Here is a 20,345-nt window from a genome sequence, read left to right on the forward strand (position 1 = left end):
TTTTTGGTCCACTAATGTAAGTGGGTGTGTGTGTGTGTGTGTGTGTGTGTGTGTGTGTGTGTGTGTGTGTGGGTGTGTGTGTGTGTGTGTGTGTGTGTGTACGTGTGTGGATCCATTATCACTACTGTGCCTGGAATTATGAGCGTGGGACAACTTCATTCACACATGTTCACGGCAGGAAATGAGACAACACCGCTCGGCGTGAATGCTGACATTTTGTCAAATGAGCTACATGTTACGAAATGGCAGAATAACAAGAACAAATAACAACAAGCCGCTGGATATTTTAAGGATTTCCTTTTTGACATTTACCAAGCAATTAATTCCAGCAGAATAGTGACGTGAGTTGAGCCCTAAACGAGTACTCTTCATTATTGAGCACGGCAGCCTAGCAACAAGGTGGCGCTTCGGCACGTAAGACAAACTGAGAGAGCAGAGTTCAAGTTAAAGGCTCAAAATAAATGTGCTGTGGGGCGAGTTCAGTACAGTTAAAATTGTCTAATTTATTTTAAAACTTTTTTAATTTACCGGTAAGTCATGTCAAATGAGGACAGGTGGCATATCAACTGTTTCAATAGATGGTGATATTTATACAAATGAGTTGTAGGAAAAGGCTAATGGTATTTTTAATCCAATGTTCATTGATTTGTGTTGAACTGTGATCGTTTTAAACTGTTTGATCCAGGATGACTGATATCTATAAAGTAATCAGGTGTGTTAAAAAGAGAAGTCATCACGCCTTTGTTTTAGGTCTTTAGAAATGAGCATTGCTATATTTGTTTTGTTTTTTTTCCACATAGCTAACTTTGTTTGCAGAGTGGCTGCAAAAGTATGAAGTCTAAACCTCGTTGAGGGTAAGTTTTTCTTGGAACATCAGATCTCAGCTTGTAAAATCTCCCAAATGCCTTATTTGAAGTCCATTCTTTGGTTGTCTTCAACTTAGCATCGGCTTAGGAGCTATTTTTAAAAAAATGCAGCTGAGTGGCTCTATGCCTCAAAAAATACTGATCATTATGAGTGAAAATTACAATACTTGATTTAAATATTGGGATCAAAATTTTGCTTTTTTGAAACTCAAAATTAGCAGTGCTGAAACTTTGAAGTCCAGATATTACACTGCCTTTTTGCTGATCTGGTTCCACCATAAGCTTCTGTTCTTCTCAAAGGATTATGACCCCCTTAGACTATTAAATGAACTCCATTAATTTTTATGGTTGTAGATACACTTAACAAGCTTCTCTCTGCCTAAAAAACCTTAATGATCACTGCTTTATACTCTGTAGTTGCTCTCAAACCCTTGTGATGTTGCATAAAAACTAGGGCTGCACATTGCATTGGAAATTTTTGTCATCAGAGCATCAGTGAGAGCGATATCAATATTGTAAAGAACTGCTGGACTACAATAAATCATAGGTCAGTATATTTCACATAAATTCATGTTCTGCATGCTAACATATTTGGTCAGTCTAACAGGAGACACTTGTAGCATATTAATGAAGGATTTTGACATTTGAAGTATAGAATAAATTAATAATAAAAGTGTGTCAGGCAGGGTATGTCTGTTTTGTTACTATTTGCAGTTTGCTGGCTCTGGGAGATGGGGAGTCAGTTGCTTTAATACTTTACAGAAGACACAAAATTCATTCAACTCTTGATTTTTTCTAGAAACACAACCTCAAATCTTCCTTTTAAGTAGTTCAGATTACGACAGTGCCTTCTTTACATTTTTCAGCACAAGGAAGGAAAAATGTAAACTGGATAACTGCATCCAGACTGTGAGAGACTGGGAGATTACAAGGGAGGTTTGTGTTCTTTCCTAGATTTATTGGTCTAAATATAAATTAAGTTATGTGTGTCAAACACTGCTGAAGAATTGCTGATTTTATTGTTTTAAACTTGGAACAAGTTTCCACAAAATCTTGCGGATAATCTTGTATAAATATTGTCTTTTTGCTTGTTTTTTCTACATTTCGGAAGTGCCCAAAAATGAAGCCTATATAGAAATAAAGCCTTTTTATGTCACAAGTTGTTTTCTAAAGTTAACATTATTAAATTAGATAATAATTAAGCATGTCTATTTTTTGTCTTTTACCCACTAAAAAGAAACAATCTACAAAGGTTAGACAATGAAAGTGAAACACCTGGTTTTAGACCATAACATCACTTTCAGACAGCTTCCTCTTGTGTCCACAGTTAATCCTGTTGGATGTGGTTGGTCCTTCTTGGTGGTATGCTGACATTACCCTGGATACCGTGTCTCTGGATACATCACAAAGACTTGCTGTCTTGGTCACAGATGCGTCAGCAAGACATGCACCAACAATTTGTCCTTTTTTGAACTCTGGCATGTCACCCATAATGTTGTGTGCATTGCAACATTTTGAGCAAAACTGTGCTCTTACTTTGCTAATTGAACCTTCACACTCTGCTCTTACTGGTGCAATGTGCAATTAATGAAGATTGGCCACCAGGCTGGTCCAATTTAGCCATGAAACCTCCCACACTAAAATGAAAGGTGTTTCATTGTCTAACCCCTGTACATAGCATCTACCTGGTACTTTATTTGTATTTGCTTATTCTCAGCACTTACATGACGCAAACATACTGTAGATGGAGAGCAATCACATCACAGTAATGGTTCTTGTGTGATTTGGTCAAATAGTATTTACTTAGCTTAACATTGAAAGGCTTGTTTTTAGCTAAAAGTAATGACATTTAATTGAGCAATAACATGGTCCTTTTTACAACGTTGATGCTAAATTTTGCTGTAAGGTGCCAACAGTGTACAGAAGGAAATTATAATGTGCACAAAATTAAATTTTCTAATAACCGTTTGTTGTGCACCATTAAAATCGGCCTCATTAGATGACTTAATTAGATGACAAGCTTCAAGCTACTATATCTGGGGCTCCACTGCATCACCAGGACATTCAGTTCTTCTGACAGGTGACTGACATACATATGTCAAGATTTAATTTATTAGTTATGTCTGGAAAAAACTTCAGAGTAATCTTTGTCACTGTGTAATAGTTTGCAAATTCAGAAATGAGCTAGTTTGGACTGAAAAATCCTGATATTACAAAGTAGAAATTGTTTGTTTCTCACAGCTGTATCTTTCAAACACAATCATTTAGGCTTTGTGTTAGCTTTGTTCAATTTTTTTAAAGGCAGCAGCCAAGTCTTTTTTGCCTTTTCTTGTTTCTGTGTTGGATCCCTCCTTAACTCTGATAGTTTTGCTCCTTAGAGGAGATCATTCATGTACCAGCTGTGTGCATGTACCATATGTCAGTTTAGCTTTTTCCTCATCACATCTTTGCTGTTTCCATGTTGGCTTCACAGTGAACCTGCTGTGTCAAGATGTTTTCAGAGATAAAAACGCCAAACAATGCCTGGCAGGCTTAATACCAGCAGAGCCTCACCTTTTAAGTCCTTTGTTCCATATGGGCTCAGTGCATCAAATCTTAAAAACAACAAAACTAGCATTCCATGAAGGATTACATATCACCCACTGTCTTGCATGCCTGTGTTTGATACACAAATCTTAAATGATTTGTTTGGAGTATGTGGTGAGGGTAACTCCCAGCTATCTGCTTCCACAGAAAAAGTATGATTGGGTCACTTTTGCCTGCAGTGCGAACGTAGCCTTAATGACGTGTTCCTTGTATTTCTTTACCACAGCATTATTGTACCAGGCTAATGGCTAGAGAGGTGTTTGCTTCACTTTTTTTCCCTCTCCAAGTATACCATTGCTCATATCAGCTGAAATGTTTTATTTTTTTTACCTCGTTTAGTCCACAGTACTTGTTTTTTTAATTTTTAAATTTTATTTTATTTTTTTAACCTCTGCCAAGGGGTGAGGTAATGTTTTCGGTCACGTCTGTCTGTCTGTCGTTCTGTCTGTCGTTCTGTGGACAACATTACTCAAATTGTGGACAGATTGTCATGACATTTTTACCACGTGAATACTGGCTCAAGTAACACACCGTGTTAGTAACAACATCGTGATCCGGAACCGGATCACGATGTTGATACCAGAATTTTTTTTCTTTTAACACTCTGAGATCGGCAAAGCTGGGATGCTTTCACAGGGCTTCTGTAAAAAACACTGACCTGGATTGGACAGCACGGACTTCTAAGTTTATAAAAGTAATGTTAAAACCAGATTAAATGATGAATAATTCTTGCCTTAATATACGCATTTTTACGCAGTTGGTGCGTGTTTAGAGAACATTTTTTGACCAGTAAGTGCGTGACGGCACCATCAAACCAATTTTTCCCATTTCCTCAAACACGCCACATTGTCGGAAGTGTCCAGCAGGTGGCACTGTAGTGTGCCCCTTTTTTCTAAGACTGAAGTCGCATGTGTGATGTCATATCTGTGAGACAGCCGTCAGTCCTGACCTGAAATTGCCAAGGGACTGGTGTATGATTGGGAAAACGTGTCGGTCTGTCTGTGGACAACAGCATAACTCAAAAACGTGTGGATGGATTGTCATGACATTTACACCACATGTTCATACTAGCACACGTAAAACACCGTTAAATTTTGGTGATGTTTCGGATCACGATGCGGACACAGGATTATTTATTTTAATTTGAGCGAATCAGCCAGAAGTTGCAAGCTCCCCCAGCCCTGCACAGAACTTCAGGAACGTGTTGGTACGTTACGGGAATAACTGAGAAGGCGCGGGCGCAACCGAGCCAAACCTGGTACCGGCCCACGAGCTGAACCACCGGTCCCCCGCCCGTCGTCTGCGTGCGGTGGTTCACTTCAGCCCCTGAACCACCGGCCCACGAGCTGCACCACCGGCCCAGACGCAGGTCAGAGGGCYGGTGGTTCAGTCCGTGAACCGGCCCACAGGCTGAAGTGAACCTGGAGTGAAGCACGGCACGCAGACAACAGGCGGGGGACCGGTGGTTCAGCTCGTGGACCGGTACCAGGTTTGGCTACTAATAGCTCAAAGATGAATTTGAAAAGTCTTCCAGCTACATCTAACAGAGCTGCGCAGTGCTCCAGCTCGTCATTTCACWGTGGAACATCACCTGTCAGTCACCAGGGGCACAACAAGTGGGGGTGGCCACGGGGGGCTGTGCCCCACAAGTTTTAACCTCTTGAGTCCCAAGCTTTGTGCTTAATTAAAAATTTCCAAGCTATATAAAATTAGTAGAACCTTATAAATATAAAAGTTTTTTGAAAAACTAAGAATTAAAAATATGAATATATATTTTACTTAAAATAAAAAAAACTTTAAAAAGTTCATCTGAAAAAAGACAACTAGTATAAAATAAATGTCCTCATTATCAGGATGAAGCTTTTCTTGAGGTTAGAGGCATTAAATAAATCAAAATTTTTAAGCTATATATATAACTGGACTTCTATTTTCAAACTGTAGATGTTTCTCTTCTCATCAGGGAAGCTTTGTCAGTTGAAAGTATTTGGAGTGGGAGCTTTAGAGGTTCATGAAGGACTGTAGTTTAGAATACGGAATAGAAATCTGCCCCCAAACTGGACCATGATGCTTTGCGTTAGGCAAAGATGGCGGTATCTGCGAAATACTCCATTGCAGGATGGGGGAAATTGGTCTTGGTGGAGGTTTGCACTCTGAGTTAGGCCTGTCACGATAACAAATTTTGCTGGGCGATTAATTGTCTCAAAATTTATTGCGATAAACGATAATATTGCCTGGTGACCGTTTTACAACTAATAATTATAAAAGCATAATGTGTAAGTGTAATAAATCAATAAACTTTCATTTTTAAAAGAATGTTTAACAAAGTGGACTCTCAGTCTCTAACAAAAAAATGCACTTGAATAAAAAAAAAACAAAGAACAACAAAATGTAAATTAAACACCACACACAACTAAGACAGTAAATAAACAATATTAAAGAACAGCATCTCTTTAGAGATGAAGCAAATTACACAGCCTGGTGAGGACCCACTGTTTCTTATGGGGACATAAGCCCAGTTCACATCCCATGTAAAGTTTAAGGCTAGGTTTAGGGTCAAATGGTAATAGGAAATACTGGTAAATGAATGAAAGTCAATGCAAAGTCCCCGTGAGGATAGAAGAACAAACGTGTCTGTGTGTGTGTGTGTGAGGAGGGGACAGAGAGCGCTGCGGGGAGGAAATCAGACAGTTCAGAGTTTTCCTCAGGAGTTGTTGGGACAGCCACTGGTTTTTTGGGTGTTTTGTTAAAACACAGATGCTGCGTTTAAGTTTCCTGTTATTTTTGGGAGCTACAGGTAAAGTCTTGACGACTTTGTCGCGGGTTTGGGGGAGTTTCAGCCCCCACCCCTTCTCCTCCTTCTCTCTCTCTCTCTGTCTCTCTCTCTGTCTCTCTCTTTCTCTCTCTCTCTCTCTCTGTCTCACTCCGTCTCTCTCTCCCTCCCTCCCTCCGCAGCGAAATCCAGGTTCTAGTTCTCCGACACTTCTGCAGCCGCGTTCTGCTTTGAAGCGTTTCTTTAGGAGCGAGCTCTCATGCTAAAGCGAGAGTTGACTCCTCCCACACTAAGAAAACAGGAGGGGAGGGGTCAGCGGAGCTCCTGTGTTGCGGGAGCACAGAGAGGGAGAGAGCCGAAGTAAACAAACTAGCAGGAAAATGAAACTTATCGCGTCTTTTTTTTACCGACCTCAAAAAAAGTTATCGTGCGATTAATTGATTTATTGACTATCGCGACAGGCCTACTCTGAGTGCTTCTAGTTTTTAAATGCATTAGGATATTTTTGTTGTTCAGTGGTAAACCTTTAATGCTGAATTTGTGGTGAGGACATGGGATGTGTTTTTTACATGGCATTTACATTAGTGTTAGTACTGTATAGCTGCATTGTTAAAATGTGCAGGGCTACTTCACAGAGCCTGCTTGTAATTTTTGAAGTGTGTTCTTTGTTTTCTAAAACTCCAGTCTGATCTCCACATTTCCTTTTGAATGTCTTAAGTTCAATTACAGATTAAAAAAACAGCTATTTAAAAATGCTTTGAATAAAAGACTACTTGTTTGTAGCATCGTTTATTGTAATTTTCACACTGCCTTTACTTGGCAGAATTTATGTTAAAGGTTAGAGTCAACATATTTTTAAAGCTCTGAACTGTTTGCTCTGTTTGAATTAACTTCAGAATTCCCATAAACAGAATTTTCTTTTTTCTGCCCAGGTTTTTTTCATGTCATTTTTTGATAAATTGTTGTTGAGAAATTCAAAGCAAGTTCTTCCGACTTCATACTCTTTGGCAAATTTCTTTTTTAGTCACAATGCTTGCCTGAATCAAAGAAAACATCTCCATGAACTCGCCTTACAAAGCAATTAACTTTCTTTTGTTTGCATATTTTAAATGTCTTGAAGTGTTTATCAAGCAAACCCTACAGTACAAGAATGGCTTTCATATTTTATACTCTTTTGTTAACCAGTCTTGACTACATTTAGTTGGTAAGAGAAAACGAACGTTAAACAAAGGTTCAAAATTGTCTAATTTTAAGACTTTCTGTTTGGTTTGAGGAGTAGCTTTAATGCATGAAGCACAGTCGGAGGACTGCCTGCACTACAAAAGTCTTGCAGGGAGTCAGCAGAGACCCAGCTGGACAATAGCTCTTCAATCCTAGTGATTATCTACAATCCCCACAGCTGAGATCATAGGATAGTGCTTGAAATTGTTGTTTAGACACACCGATTTTGATTATTACACAGTACTCGGTTACAATACCAATAATTTTGGGACTTTTACAGCAAACGTGCTGGTAATAACTTAACATGCATGACAGTAACATCTCATTACAGTGACAATTACAGCTGAGGCACCAAGCCTTATTTGTATTTGTGACTCCTGAGGGAGTGTTAGTGTAGGAATATCTTGAAATGGTAGTTTGAGGGTATAGTCATATAATGAGGGTAAATTCCCTTGTGATGCAATAACTGAAGATTAGAAGTTAAACTTGAAATCCCCAGCGATCATTAGATTAAGTTCATTCCATGATTAGTGTCTGCAGATGATCTAACACTTTTATTTGTTTGGCTTAGTTCAGTAATCTTTTTATAGTAATTGAGGTTCAGATTTGCTGCTCGTGGATACATTCTCTGTGGTGCACAGCAGTTTCCATGGTGTAAGTTTTTGACATCCTTTGGCTCAAAATAGAAATCTTTTGTCCTCTTTTAGGTTCTCTGTTATTCACTCACTATCACAGGCACATTTTTTTTTGTATTCATGCCTTTTTTTTTACCTTTTTCTCACAAATGACTCATCTATAAATCATTCTAAATCAGCGCCAGCATACTTCTCAGAAAACGTTTGCCTCCAGTGATTTGAAAAGATCTGATTTGAAGCGTCCCCTGATAGTTGCAGACATCTACAAGATCAATTATTCCATTCACACAATGTAATGTGCCTTTCTGCCCTACTAAGTGCCTTGTCTCGACTTGGCTGTATTGACGTCACATCTAGGTAAATGTTATAGCCTTGGGACAAGTCTTTAATATGTGTCTCGTGTCTCTAGTTGTTCTTGCATAAAATGAGGTGACAAGGTCTGAGAAACTTATCATCCTAATGATGATGGTTTTATTAGTGACACTTGACTATACAATTATTGCAATTAAATTTTCTGCTTCATGTGACACTGAATGAATAAAATTCCAAGAGTGATAAATGTAACCCATATAAAGGATCTACAAAATATATTCAGTTTTGGAGAAAGTAAAAATGAATGTTAAAATAGTACACCTATTTAGCTTTATACATTTTTTTAAATGCAAAAAAGAAGGGCCTAGTAAGAAGTTACCAAATATAGTCACACTTTTTCGCCTATTTGGTATCAGTGAAGTGAAATGACCGTTCATTGTTATAAATGACAGAGATCCCAGTTATTTACTGTCATTTGCTTGTATTGAGCCGTTTTAAGTATGATCTGTAGGTCTCCTATGGTTTTGAAAAAAAATTCTTGACTTCAGAATTGAGTTGTACAGTTACATCAGTTCAACTCTAGCAGTGCTGCAGTGCATTGAAAAACTGCTGCTACATGGCCACGTGTGTGTGATCTCACTGCAGACCTTTCTGTCGCAGATATTACATACACAACATTTTTGGCTTTTATAGTTATGTTTTGGCTATTTACAAAATCTCACTCTCAAGGTTTGTTTATACTTCATGCAAGACATGCAGCTGCGGCCCAGCGATGACGTAACTGTGTTTGTGTCACCGACTGCATTGAGTGTTTATACTTGGAAAAGACGTGGAGGATACATTATAGTAATCCCTCCCTCTGCCCTCCCACCGCAGACGTCAAGCAGCACAAGCGTGATTTTATATTTAAGCTTCTGTAAAAAATCACTTCATTTTCTCTAAAAAGTAGGCTAGCGAAGGTGTTTTATTACCTCGATTTGTGAGTCCGTTGTGTCGGATGTTGTCATGTTTGTTGTCGTCCCCCGGTGTTTAATGTACATGTCCAGGAAAAAAAGTGTGGGGGAGGGCAAAAAAAAAGAAATAACGGAGGAACTGGATTGGTCCCGCCAGGATCCCTGCTCCGGACCTGCATTCTCCGTTTGGTCTTTGCAAACCGGTCACAGAGAGTCCACTATCGTTTGCGGCGGACAGCCTCCTCTGTTTGCAACGTTTCTGCAATCTCCCTTCATGAATTTTTTGCCATTTGGCATTACTTGTACTCCGCAGTAGAGAAGTCATACAGATGTTTGTACCTCCGGACCGCCTCGGCGAGTTTCTCTTCAAAACTATCCATGTTTACAAACAAAAACCGGCCTCTGGAAGCGAGTACTGGGTAGCGGAGTGATACACCAAACAAAAACGCCCACAAACTTTGAACCAATCACACACCGAGCCGCAACCTCCGCGTCTCGGAGTGCTGACTGGGGGCAATGTATCGGACAGCTGTCACCGGGGGATAGCAGCGGGAGTGCAGACGGAAGTTGTTCAACTTTTTTTCACTCAGCGGGGGTTAAAGACTTGCGACAAGAAGTATAAACCAGTTTTCAAGGTCTGGTCTCACTGAGCTGTCAGATCACCTAGTCCAATTCGAGCATGATCATTTGAAAACTCTTGATCATAATCTCATTATCTTTTGTATTCAAGTAGTGTGCATCCCTTTTCTGACAGTAGGCATTTAATCCCTCTTAAAGTGTTGCAGACAAAGTTATTCACTGACTTCATGATGGGGTTCCAGTCAGGAACATGTCACATAAGTTCTAATCTCTGCAGCAGGCCTTTCCCTCCAATTAACAAATGTCAATAACAAAAGTGAGCACATCAGATGTGAATGTCAGTACATTAAAAGGTTGGTTTTGCATTTTAGTAGAGATTTTCCACTTGATAAGCAACATATTTACCTTCCTGTTGTGCATCAAAACAGTCAACATGAAGACTAATCTTGGCGCCCGAGATGAATATCTCTGACACTTTAACACTCTTAACACTTAACATCAAGTCCCATAAAGGTCAAGGATCCTTGATCTGATTTTACATGAGCAGACTGGATTCTCCTGCTGCCTACACCTTAAAGTTGAAGTTATTTGTTCTCCAACATAGAAATCTATCTGAACAGAAAGAAACATGTTTACTGACCTGTTTTTGTTTGTTTTTAAGAGTTTGAAAAAATGGGTTACTGTTGGTTTTTTTTTTTTTAGAAAACAGTTCTGCTAAATGAGCGCACAGACAAGTCCACCTTTGTGTTGCCTATGGCCATTCAAAAAGCACTAATACAGTCGGCCATATCCCGCCGCACAGATGTGAGTTTTCCAAAATAAAGTGAGTCTTCAGGGTGCAAAAGAGGCAGGGAGTAGTAGAAATCAGTTATGTGTGATGGCCATCTCCTTTAAATTGTTTTCAAACAAAATTAATTAACTCAGTTTAGCAATCATCGTTGTTGTTCACTCATTTTTGAAACTAAGTACCAAAATGTTGTTCATCATCATAGATTTTACCTTGATTATAATTCTGGTTGTTGTAGTTTAGTCCTGTGATGAACTGAACGCAAAGACACTTCATCCATCACATTATTGGCGTTAAGTCCTGAACTGAGTAGTCTTGTGTAAAAGCTTTTTGATTTGTCCACACTGAACACCAATTGATGCTGTTAAATATCCCCAAAATAATGGTGAAAGGAACTGCTGGCCTTTTTAATCATTGTATTCTGTTGTTTATGAGGAGGGGAAAAAGGTTACAGACTAGAAAGGTTGAATCTGCTGCCTTATTTTGAGTAACACATTTGATCACAGTTGTTCTTCCTCACCCACACATTTTGTTCCTATGATACAATTATTTTTTTGAAGAACATCTTTTTAGTTGCAAACCAGTGATCTCTCAGGAGTTCACACCTTTCCCACAATATCTTCCTCATGTGCTTACCAGCCTTTCTTCTCTATGGCACAACTTGTCACTAGACTTGCAAAAACAAGAGTATTGTACTACTCATTAATTTTAGCATTTATCTTTCATGTAGAATATTGCTTTGGTTCAATATTTTTTCTAACCTGCTTTTCTTTGTCTCACTTATCTGTTCTTCATGCTTATTAAAAAAACACAGCAGTTGTATTGCCAAACTTTCATCTATTTTGAGAGCTTGAGAATGAGCCTTAATTGAAGTCTTTGATAGTTAGAATAATGGCTACGACTGTGAATGCACGCAAATTAAAGTTTATTGAATCATCTGAAGAAGTCATCCAAACCAGGAAAGAAAACACAACCGGGTCAGTGATGACTTTCCTCCAGGACACCTGGGTTTCAATCATGAAAGGGGTTTTCAGTTAAGACGCGATTGGTCCTTTGGCTGTTGCTAGGCAACTGTTTCGGCATTAGTCTTGCAAGTCAAGGAGCGCTAGTGGGGACCGTGCATGGGTATTTTTGCATGCATGAGAAATGTGGCATCTTTGAGCGCTTGGAATGAGGTGCACCTCATTTATGCCTTTTATTATTATTATTATTATTATTACAAATGTTGAGTGGGGGATCAACATTCAAGAGGCTGCACAGTCTTTGTGGGTGATTTGATTGATTTTTGGGGACATAATAAAAGCCATAATCCTCAGACAGGGCCTTTGATATTGATGATGAAAGAGGAGATGATTTTCCTGTTTACTTGTTCGTAAACAGATGGTCTTTTATTAATGTGCAAAGGGTAAAGGTTCAAAAGTACCATTTGAAAAATCTATTATTCTTGCTGTAGGGGTGCACGATAGTTATCGGCCCGATATCAGGGAATTATGACATCATACTTATCGGTCCAATATAACAAACAGAACCGATAATATATGTACATGTTTGCCAGCACAGCGATGAGAATGTGTGTTTATTTTTATCCGTTTTGGTCGAGCCGCTTCCCGACCGACACGACCCGAGCAACGTTCATGTTGCGTCGGAATAAACAACTTTCTCACTAGAAAAATAATTAGAATACTCCGTGTTGGAAAACAATCAGTCATTTTAAGAATTGTTAATATTGTCCTGATGTATCTCAGTAATCCAGGTAGAAAAAATCAAAAAGAAAAAATAAGTAGGTCCTCTGGATGAGTTCTTCTTTAGTGAAACGTTTCGTCTCTCCTCCAAGAGACTTCTTCAGTCTGATGAGTTTCAGGTGAACTCAGCCTTAAAAGCACTGCGTCCACATGGTGGACAAACAGGTCAGTCCAAGGAGGTTCTATAGAACAGCTGGAGTGAGCAAAAACCACGTGGCCGTGTGATCGGCTGCTGAAGCTAAAGGCTAACGCTAAACGGGCAAAACTCTGGATTTCCCATTGCTGTACATGTTGACACAACAGAGCAGAAAAAAGGACTAACGATGTAGAAATCATTAAAACTCTTAATAATAATATTAATCCAATTATTATTAATATTTTACAGTTTATAATAATCTATCTGTTTTAAATAATGYCAGAAAAGCTGTTTGTGTTATGGATTTATKAACAGAAGATAAACAGGAAAACGTCTCATTTCACAACACAAGTCAGCAGATTTGATCTTATTTAGCTCAATGTGATCTGAGCAGAACATAATGTAACAGTTTAAATTAAAATAATCTCATAAAGTCGCTTTAATCACTGTTATTTATTGAACTGGTTAGCAGATATTAGCTTGTGGAGGATATATACAGAGTTTAGCACTGTTGAGTCATGATACAATTTAACACAAACTATTAAATATTACAGCTGATTTGTCCTCTGATTTAATATTTAGACCTACAGAGTGTAAAAAAAATATTATAAATGTGAGTATTTTTAGGTTTCTGTTAGAGGAACCTGACTTGTTGAGAAGATGTTAGCTAATAAAGACAAGTTTCATCCTATAACCAGAGAACATTTTCTAACTGTTGACTGGTATATATAAATATTATTTTTTATGACAGTGAGAAGAAATAATAAATATACTTTATTACTAGCTGAAGTAATCATTTTTCAACTAGCTAAAGTCTAAGTTACAGGCTGACTTCAGGTCTGGTTTAGATCATTGTTATTTATAAATTATATACTGTATTTAAATTTGCTGTTTTACATGATTGTTGAATGAAATTAACATAATTATTAATTTATTGTAAAAACAAGACTGATAATCTGTGAAACAGATCCAGTTCAGCTGCTGTTTATCTATTAGTTTCTATGGAGGCTGTGAGCTGTTGGCCTGTTAGGTCTGTTTCTGCTCCTCCATGCTGTCACAGACGCTACCAGTGGACGGGATGAGCGGGGCTCAGTCTAGTGATCTTTATATTTAAGTCTATGGGTCAGTCACCTGCGAAATAGGGTCATCGCTTAATAATAGGCTTGATTAGCTCTATTGTTCATAGAGGGTATGCCCCTTCACCTGGCTTATTGGTTTGGATGCTGTGGTTCTTAGGTGTCGTGTCATGTAGTGAATGCAGGCGGGGCTGCAGTTTACACTCATCTACAGGCCAACGGTCAMTCTTTCAGGGATGAAGATGTTCTCATCCTTGATAGAGAGGAACGTTGGTATGAGAGAGAAGGAAAGGAAGCCATCTTTGTGAAGAAAAACTGTCCACCATTAAACAGAGGTGAAGGCCTTCGTGTCTAGTTGTCCTCCTAAAGCGCTGTTATTGCAAGTATGTCTCAGCCTCCTGTGAGCAAAAGGTGTGAATCAAGGCCCCAACGATACCAACACAAAGAGGGAAAAAACAAAAATATGGGGACTTTGAGACCTGCCTGTATTCACTACATACACATGACACAATACCTAAGAACCACAGCATCCAAACCAATAAGTCAGGTGATGGGGCACATGACCCTCTATGAACAATAGAGCTAATGAAGCCTATTGTTAGGTGATGGCCCTCTTTTGCATATGACTAACCTGTTTGTCCACCATGTGGAGGCAGTGCTTTTAAGGCTGAGTTCACCTGAAACTCATCAGACTGAAGAAGTCTCTTGCAGGAGAGACAAAACATTTCACTAAAGAAGAACCCATCCAGAGGACCTACTTATTTTTTCTTTTTGAATTATTAATATTATTTTACCAATTAGCCCTGTATGTTACACACACACTTTATAATTAGAAACATCGGAACAGCTACTCCCAATTTGAGATATGTAATGTCCGTTATCCCCTGAATGCAGCACAGAGTCCGTCTGCTAAAAATGTTAACAACAACAAACTAGCATTCAAGAACTCATCAGGACTTAAATCATTGCTGAAGCTTTGGACAAATCCAATAAAATTGCCAGAGATGACGCAGATCTCAAGCACTTTAACGATGGAAATGATGACAACCAGCCGTTGACCCTTACTAAAGACAGAAGCTTTTATCTGCTTTTTAACCATTGTTTACCATGCCAAGCTGCTGCTAACTTTTTGTGTCTTCCTGTAAGTATGATGTGGTTGTAATGCATTTACACTTTGACTGACAGGTGTGCAGCACTCTGGCTTCTGAATAAATGAAAATGATTTAACACAGTTGTTTATACTTTTAGCAGCTCTTTTTATTCCACAGCTGACCTGCTAAAAATGACTGATTTTCTTTTCTGGATCTCTGACAGACGGACTTCAATCTCTGAACTCGTAAAGTTCTTCTTTTTAGTTTTCGCTGTCATTTTCATGAATGGACGCTTCCTTGTATCTGAGGCAGGAAACGTAGCCTTATATGGTGTTTTTGGGGTGGTAATTATGCTAATCTCCTCTCGCGTGCACGAGCAGCTGGATRCGAACAGGTGGAATTTACGCAGCTCATTTACACACTTTTCCTGAAGATAGAAGAGTTTATTGAATCTGACGTGACATGTTCGTACGAACCCTTTGTACGAACAAAAGAAAGAGAAATTTAGGATAAGAATATGAACATCTTCTTGCATGAGGCCCATTATCTTTAAAGGTCAAGAAATGACTGATTTATGTCATTTTGTGTGTTTTCTGGCTGAATTTGTGCTTTGGTTCATGAAATATTTTGTTAACAGACATTTTTCTATGCTATTTTTGTCATTTGTAAGACTTGAAAACTCTAATAAAGTGGATCAGTTCTAAAGATTTTCACACTTAATTTCACACATTAAATTCATTCAACATATGTAAAATGTGCTGATGTCCAGCACTTATATGGTAATCCAGGGTTGCTTGGACAGCCATCTTGTATCTGAGTTGGACAAATGTGTTGGACAGTGACAGAGGATTGTCCAATGATGACTGTGTTAGAGTTTTATAAAGTTTAAAATCAGTGGTTCATGAGCTATTTCAAAAAGCTTTAAGGTTTTGAAGGCTTTGAGGCCTACTCCATTCATTTCCAATGGCGTTTGTTGGGTGTCTCTGTCAGCCTACTGCGTCGCCATGGTAACAACGAAATATACAGTTGAGTAAGAACACAGTTCCCCTGGCTGAGCCGGTCGTTTGGACGTATGACTTGTGTGGGTGCATTCATGTTGAAAATATGTCCTTTTCATTTGCTTGGAGAAAAAGTGGCCGAAGTTCCTTTGGCTGCTATCTTGTTTTTGAAGTTTCTGCTCCAGTATGTCACAGAGGTTACTGTCAGCTACCAGTAAACCAAGTTTCAGCTCAATATATCAAACAGAGGCTGAGCGAAAGCCATTTGAAAATAGATATGGTGGCCATCTTGGATTTTTATTTCAGCTACTATTTGTGAGAGAGCTTACTGTCAGCTACTTGTGTATAAAATATTAGCTCAATATATGAGAAATTGGCTGGATTAGAGTAATTTGAACTTAGCTATGGCGGCCATCTTGTATTTATTATTTCGGCTACTATTTCCGATAGACCTGACCTTTAGCTACTAGTGTACCAAATTTTAGCTAATTAAGTTGAAAACTGGCTGAATTAAATATGTTTGTCTAAACCTATGATATGTATCTGCTACAGGTAAGACACTGCCTAACCTACAGTTGGAGTGTAGACTGAACTGGACATGGTTTTAAATGGCTGAATGTGAGTCTTTTTTTATTTTATTTCAAAGATATCTTTAGCAATTAGCTTGTGAGAAGTATTCACATTGTGTGGAGTTACCTGTCAGCTACCAAAGGAGTTTTATGGACGTCTTTGTGGGTTTACTGTGTTTCCATGGTAACAAATGAAACCTATGTAAAGTCATGTGTGGACTTTAACCTACAGTACATTGACTTTAACTCTCAGCCTCAGCCAATCAGGAGGCTGGATTCCCAGGAGCTGCACTTAATGGGAGACCAAAATCTGCAGCTCCTCTGTCTGAAAACACAGAAATGATGTGTCCTTTCAAACATATGCTGTACAATAAATATAAGGGCTATTGAAATAATTTTTAGACCTTGAGCGTCAGAAGACTTTGGTCTTTACTGAAATAAAATTTCAAGCATGCACTTGGATTTTTGGCTAAGATATCACGAGTTAAAAAAGTAGTAAGTGTTAGATTTCTGAATCCGGTTTTGACCATTTTTTGAATGGAAGAGATAGGAGAAGGAACTTCTGAAGCACGTAGAGAGAAAACCAATTGTCGTAGAGCCAAACCACACACATTTTCTGAAAGAAGACAAAAATTCCTGCGTTTTGATGTGTAATTTGTCTTTGTAACATGAAAATTGTGGCTGTAATAGGAATTTGTTTGCAAAGTTTCTTCTTTAAAATTACAAAGCTCACACTCTAAGGTCACATGACCTAGAGTGAGGAGCTTCCCATGTAATCCAATGGGGATTTTTAGATTAGTTTTTTGGGGATTACGTCGCCATGGTAACAGATTATGTAACGATAAATAATAGCAAACCTCGTGAGATCGACGCCGACGCAATAATGTATTTTTCATGGGGCCCGAACCTACAGTTCGGGCCGCATTAATGGTGAAAGTTCTGGGATGAATAATAAATAAAGAGTCCAGTTTAGAGGCGGATAATAATAGGTTGCCATTGTTCATGGCAATCCTAATAATAAAAACAAATGTACTTTGAATCTAACTTGTGTTGGTGCATTATCTGTTTTTGAACTTGTGGAATGACTTTTTCTCTTTTGTTTAAATCTGAGATCAGTGTTAAAGGTCTTTTTTAATTAATGTGCCTTATTTAAAAAATGGCCATTTGAGAAATTTTGTTTGATATACTGTATTTTAAGAAAAGTTTGTTTCCTAAGAATTTATTTCAAATGATATAATTTACAGTGTCACATGGTTTTGGTGTTGTTTATTTATGTTATGATCTTACCCATTTTTGACTCATCTTATCTCCTGGCGGTAGCGGTTCTTAAAATGAGTTATCGTGCATCCTTATTTTGTTGTCATTTTGCAGTGTATTAACAACGAACAAGCTCTATAAAAGACATAATGTGGTGTAATAATAAAGCAAACTAGACCATCATCATTGATTTTTACAACATGAAAAATGGTAACATTGATTTATTAATTTTTATTTATTTTTTAATTTTTTTGTGAATAATGTCCTGAAGACTTTTTCCAACTAAATACACTTTTAGGTTAAGATAAATGGCTCACTGTATTTATTCCCACCCTTTCACAAGACACTTCAGCCTACGATTTAGGCATCTTCAGGCCACCTCAATGTCACTTCTGAATGGGCCGAAGTACTGCTAGAGCATAATAACGAAATGGTTGACCAATGTGTGAAAAGATAAGCTGGTGCTATGGCTAAGTGATGTAGTCCAATAACTAATAAAATAACTAAAGAGAAAAAAAATCGTAACTTTACACATTTGAAAATGCAAGTTTTCTGTTTTCACTGGGGAACTGACAAAAGTTTATAAAATTTTAAATTAAATCACTGTTTGCATTGCTCCTTGTCAGTTTTTGTAGTTTAGCATAGCAGTTTAATCACCTATATAAAGTACACTTTTCATTTGTTAATTTGATGTAGCACACTTTATCATTTGTATTTCCTGTTAGCCCTGATGTTTTTCCCCCTTTTCTGGATGGTAAGCACTGTTATTATTGCTTATTCTCATCCTTGGGAGAAAAGTTCAATAACTGCACTTGTTTTTCTCCTCCAGAGAACTGCCCTGTGGAGTAGCCATCAATTTTTGGCTGCCCCTTTGTGTGCATGAGTGCACTCATGTTAGCGCGTGCCTTTTAGCCTCCTGTTTAATTACGGTGCCGATTATTGAGTCAGTGGTGATCTCTCTTAATGTAACTATTGCTTGTTGTCCCCACTGAATTCAAATAAAAGCCAGTCAGCAATTTATCCTGCAATCACAGTTAAGCACAAACTAAGCTAAGAATATTTAATAATAATAATTGTGTTTAACATATTTGATTTTATTTTGTATAGTAACAAGTCAAACTAGCAAGCTGTGCGATAATGTGGCTTTACTGTCTTGTTTGATCAGAGCTACATGTTGGCTTAGTTAAAAAGAGAAAAAGAGCTCTAATGAAAAAAGTCCCTGTTCAAATAAAAGTGTCTGACCAGAAATTTCAGACTAGATAGAGAATACATGTGCAGTCATCCTTGGGGCATATTGTTTTATAGGGGTGGGAATCTTTTACTATGTCATGATTAGATTCAATTCAAAAATGATTTTTCATTCAAAACTATTTGATTTATAAAAATTTCTTGCTTCAGTCTATAGAATCTGCATGATTCAATGATTCATGATGTAATGCAGGACAGAATGACAAATGCAGATAATAAAGTCTTTTCTTTTTCACATTTAATAATTTTTAAACATTAATCCATGCTTAAATGTAATTTTTTCAACCGTTGCATTAAGGCAATATTACTCAAGTAACAGAAATAAAAGTGAATCGTTATTAAAAACATAATGCAATTAAACATGCTGCCTTTTCACTTTTTAAGGAAAGTGCCTTTTTTAAAAAAATCCTGTCTGGACCACAGCTATAAAATAAGTTGGAACAAAAATAAATTGCTTTGGTATAATGCTACAGTTGAACAACAAGCACTTTTCTTTTCACAGGAAAGTTGCAGTACCAAAAAGGCAACATGAAACACTACTTTTCACAAATGAAAGACTATTATTCAGAAGCTTTAAGAATAACAAGTGAAAATATTTTTTAACTGAAAAATAGCACCAGTAAACTAGCTGCCTCTAAATTTTTCATTTTTTTTTTTCATTTTAGTCTCTTGGTAAAGCTGTGGCACAGCTGTTTGAGTGAACATTTTAGAGGCTGGTATGGCATACCTCCGCTCCGCTGTCTGCAACATGAATATAAACCCCTCATTCTCCACCACACTGTGGCCCTAAGTCATTGACAATGAATCAGGCGATAGACCTGGTTATGTTTTTTTTTGGCCAGCTCAGAATTGGCAGACAGTTTGGTGAAGTCTGCGTTGGTCTGCTGCTGGTGGCTGACTCTGCTCCAAATCCTTTAACTACGGGTGATGCCTGGTTATGAGAGCGCACACATTTGTTGTGTTCCCGAAGTATTTGATCTTCACTTTGCAAACCTTGCACACTATGAAGCTCATGTCAAGCTCGGTCTTCCCCGGCATTCGGTAAAAACCAACGAAGACGGGACCGGTTGAATGTTGAATCTCTCCTTCCTCCGTTTGTTTTGAAACTTTCCGCGCATGCGTATGTCCGAGAACCTGCTACGTGGTGAAGTCTCGCGAAATTTTGTAATTTTGTAATTACGCGAGACTTCACCACGACTTCAGGGGAGACTTCAACGTATTTGTTTTATTTTTTTAGAATTGATTTTGGGACATTTTAAATCGATTTTGAATCGTAGTAAATGAGAATCTAGATTCTTATGTGAATGGATTTTTTGGCGCACCTCTTGTTTTGCAGGCAGTACAGACTGAAATTAAAACCATGTTCCACATATCCAATTACATGCAGACATTGGATCTGTGGATCGATATTGACATTTAGACCTTTAGTCTTCAAAATGTCTTCTTTTATTTACGTCTGTGTGTGTGTGTGTGTGTGTGTGTGTGTGTGTGTGTGTGTGTGTGTGTGTGTGTGTGTGTG

The 20,345-nt window shown here is 38.1% G+C and overlaps 1 protein-coding gene across 2 annotated transcripts in view; it reads left to right on the plus strand.

The window, feature by feature from the left end:
• The window catches only part of tp53i11b (tumor protein p53 inducible protein 11b), a 53,481-nt gene that overhangs the window by 21,608 nt on the left and 11,528 nt on the right, over nucleotides 1-20,345 (plus strand). Inside the window, exon 1 of one of the 2 annotated variants that reach the window (XM_014016802.1) lies at nucleotides 16,305-16,370. The exons of the other annotated variant lie outside the window; for it this stretch is intronic. The gene's annotated coding sequence lies outside the window, so the exon portion shown is untranslated. Of the gene's footprint in view, nucleotides 1-16,304; nucleotides 16,371-20,345 lie in introns of those variants that run through there. 2 annotated transcript variants of the gene reach the window in all.

The sequence above is a fragment of the Austrofundulus limnaeus genome, unplaced genomic scaffold (genome assembly GCF_001266775.1).
Source record: "Austrofundulus limnaeus strain Quisiro unplaced genomic scaffold, Austrofundulus_limnaeus-1.0 Scaffold155, whole genome shotgun sequence".
Lineage (NCBI taxonomy): Eukaryota > Metazoa > Chordata > Actinopteri > Cyprinodontiformes > Rivulidae > Austrofundulus > Austrofundulus limnaeus.